The sequence below is a fragment of the Atractosteus spatula genome, unplaced genomic scaffold, assembly GCF_055471065.1.
Source record: "Atractosteus spatula isolate fAtrSpa1 unplaced genomic scaffold, fAtrSpa1.hap1 Scaffold_22, whole genome shotgun sequence".
Classification (NCBI taxonomy): Eukaryota; Metazoa; Chordata; class Actinopteri; order Semionotiformes; family Lepisosteidae; genus Atractosteus; species Atractosteus spatula.
Window position 1 is genome coordinate 298,601 of NW_028296786.1, and position 3,900 is coordinate 302,500.

Here is a 3,900-nt window from a genome sequence, read left to right on the forward strand (position 1 = left end):
GATGCTGCGTTTAAAACCGGGGTTAATGGGCTTTAAATGAAGCTCTGGGTCTCTGCTTTCATATGCATTTGGTTTTAAGCTTGTACTTTGCACCGTTTTGGAGAAATTAACGAAAATATGTCATTCGTTTGGTCAATTTTCCAAAATTTTAAACACATTTTCATTTGATGGCAGACATGATGCTGCGTTTAAAACCGCGGTTAAAGGACATTAAATGAAAGCTCTGTGTCTCTGCTTTCATATGCATTGGGTTTTAAGCTTGTAGTATGTACCGTTTTGGAGAAATTAACGGAAATATGTCATCCGTTTGGTCAATATTCTAAAATATTGGACTCATATTCTTATGATGGTGACATGATGCTGCGTTTAAAACCGGGGTTAATGGACATTAAATGAAAGCTCTGGATCTCTGCTTTCTCATGCATTTGGTTTTAAGCTTGTAGTTTGCACCGTTTTGGAGAAATTAACGAAAATATGTCATTCGTTTGATCAATATTCTAAAATATTGGACTCATATTCTTATGATGGCAGACATGATGCTGCGTTTAAAACCGGGATTAATGGGCTTTAAATGAAAGCTCTGGGTCTCTGCTTTCATATGCATTTGGTTTTAAGCTTGTAGTTTGCACCATTTTGGAGAAATTAACGAAAATATGTCATTCGTTTGGTCAATTTTCCAAAATATTAAACACATTTTTATTTGATGGCAGACATGATGCTGCGTTTAAAACCGGGGTTAAAGGACATTAAATGAAAGCTCTGTGTCTCTGCTTTCATATGCAATGGGTTTTAAGCTTGTAGTATGTACCGTTTTGGAGAAATTAACGGAAATATGTCATCCGTTTGGTCAACATTCTAAAATATTGGACTCATATTCTTATGATGGTGACATGATGCTGCGTTTAAAACAGGGGTTAATGGACATTAAAAGAAAGCTCTGGGTCTCTGCTTTCACATGCATTTGGTTTTAAGCTTGTAGATTGCACCGTTTTGGAGAAATTAACGGAAATATGTCATCCGTTTGGTCAATATTCTAAAATATTGGACTCATATTCTTATGATGGCAGACATGATGCTGCTTTTAAATCCGGGGTTAATGGGCTTTAAATGAAAGCTCTGGGTCTCTGCTTTCATATGCATTTGGTTTTAAGCTTGTAGTTTGCACCGTTTTGGAGAAATTAACGAAAATATGTCATTCGTTTGGTCAATTTTCCAAAATATTAAACACATTTTTATTTGATGGCAGACATGATGCTGCGTTTAAAACCGGGGTTAAAGGACATTAAATGAAAGCTCTGTGTCTCTGCTTTCATATGCATTGGGTTTTAAGCTTGTAGTATGTACCGTTTTGGTGAAATTAACGGAATTATGTCATCCGTTTGGTCAACATTCTAAAATATTGGACTCATATTCTTATGATGGTGACATGATGCTGCGTTTAAAACCGGGGTTAATGGACATTAAATGAAAGCTCTGGGTCTCTGCTTTCTCATGCATTTGGTTTTAAGCTTGTAGATTGTACCGTTTTGGAGAAATTAACCGAAATATGTCATCCGTTTGATCAATATTCTAAAATATTGGACTCATATTCTTATGATGGCAGACATGATGCTGCGTTTAAAACCGGGGTTAATGGACATTAAATGAAAGCTCTGGGTCTCTGCTTTCATATGCATTGGGTTTTAAGCTTGTAGTATGCACCGTTTTGGAGAAATTAACGGAAATATGTCATCCGTTTGGTCAATATTCTAAAATATTAGACTCATATTCTTATGATGGCAGACATGATGCTGCTTTTAAATCCTGGGTTAATGGACATTAAATGAAAGCTCTGGGTCTCTGCTTTCATATGCATTTGGTTTTAAGCTTGTAGTTTGCACCGTTTTGGAGAAATTAACGAAAATATGTCATACGTTTGATCAATATTCTATAATATTGGACTCATATTCTTATGATGGCAGACATGATGCTGCGTTTAAAACCGGGGTTAATGGGCTTTAAATGAAAGCTCTGGGTCTCTGCTTTCATATGCATTTGGTTTTAAGCTTGTACTTTGCACCGTTTTGGAGAAATTAACGAAAATATGTCATTCGTTTGGTCAATTTTCCAAAATTTTAAAGACATTTTCATTTGATGGCAGACATGATGCTGCGTTTAAAACCGCGGTTAAAGGACATTAAATGAAAGCTCTGTGTCTCTGCTTTCATATGCATTGGGTTTTAAGCTTGTAGTATGTACCGTTTTGGAGAAATTAACGGAAATATGTCATCCGTTTGGTCAATATTCTAAAATATTGGACTCATATTCTTATGATGGTGACATGATGCTGCGTTTAAAACCGGGGTTAATGGACATTAAATGAAAGCTCTGGATCTCTGCTTTCTCATGCATTTGGTTTTAAGCTTGTAGTTTGCACCGTTTTGGAGAAATTAACGAAAATATGTCATTCGTTTGATCAATATTCTAAAATATTGGACTCATATTCTTATGATGGCAGACATGATGCTGCTTTTAAATCCGGGGTTAATGGGCTTTAAATGAAAGCTCTGGGTCTCTGCTTTCTCATGCATTCGGTTTTAAGCTTGTAGATTGCACCGTTTTGGAGAAATTAACGAAAATATGTCATTCGTTTGATCAATATTCTAAAATATTGGACTCATATTCTTATGATGGCAGACATGATGCTGCGTTTAAAACCGGGGTTAATGGGCTTTAAATGAAAGCTCTGGGTCTCTGCTTTCATATGCATTTGGTTTTAAGCTTGTAGTTTGCACCATTTTGGAGAAATTAACGAAAATATGTCATTCGTTTGGTCAATTTTCCAAAATATTAAACACATTTTTATTTGATGGCAGACATGATGCTGCGTTTAAAACCGGGGTTAAAGGACATTAAATGAAAGCTCTGGGTCTCTGTTTTCATATGCATTGGGTTTTAAGCTTGTAGTATGCACCGTTTTGGAGAAATTAACGGAAATATGTCATCCGTTTGGTCAATATTCTAAAATATTAGACTCATATTCTTATGATGGCAGACATGATGCTGCTTTTAAATCCGGGGTTAATGGACATTAAATGAAAGCTCTGGGTCTCTGCTTTCATATGCATTTGGTTTTAAGCTTGTAGTTTGCACCGTTTTCGAGAAATTAACGAAAATATGTCATTCGTTTGGTCAATATTCCAAAATATTAAACACATGTTTATTTGATGGCAGACATGATACTGCGTTTAAAACCGGGGTTAAAGGACATTAAATGAAAGCTCTGGGTCTCTGCTTTCACATGCATTGGGTTTTAAGCTTGTAGTATGCACCGTTTAGGAGAAATTAACGGAAATATGTCATCCGTTTGGTCAATATTCTAAAATATTAGACTCATATTCTTATGATGGCAGACATGATGCTGCTTTTAAATCCGGGGTTAATGGACATTAAATGAAAGCTCTGGGTCTCTGCTTTCATATGCATTTGGTTTTAAGCTTGTAGTTTGCACCGTTTTCGAGAAATTAACGAAAATATGTCATTCGTTTGGTCAATTTTCCAAAATATTAAACACATTTTTATTTGATGGCAGACATGATGCTGCGTTTAAAACCGGGGTTAAAGGACATTAAATGAAAGCTCTGGGTCTCTGCTTTCACATGCATTTGGTTTTAAGCTTGTAGTATACACCGTTTTGGAGAAATTAACGAAAATATGTCATCCGTTTGGTCAATATTCTAAAATATTGGACTCATATTCTTATGATGGTGACATGATGCTGCGTTTAAAACCGGGGTTAATGGACATTAAATGAAAGCTCTGGGTCTCTGCTTTCACATGCATTTGGTTTTAAGCTTGTAGTATGCACCGTTTTGGAGAAATTAACGGAAATATGTCATCCGTTAGGTAAATTTTCCAAAA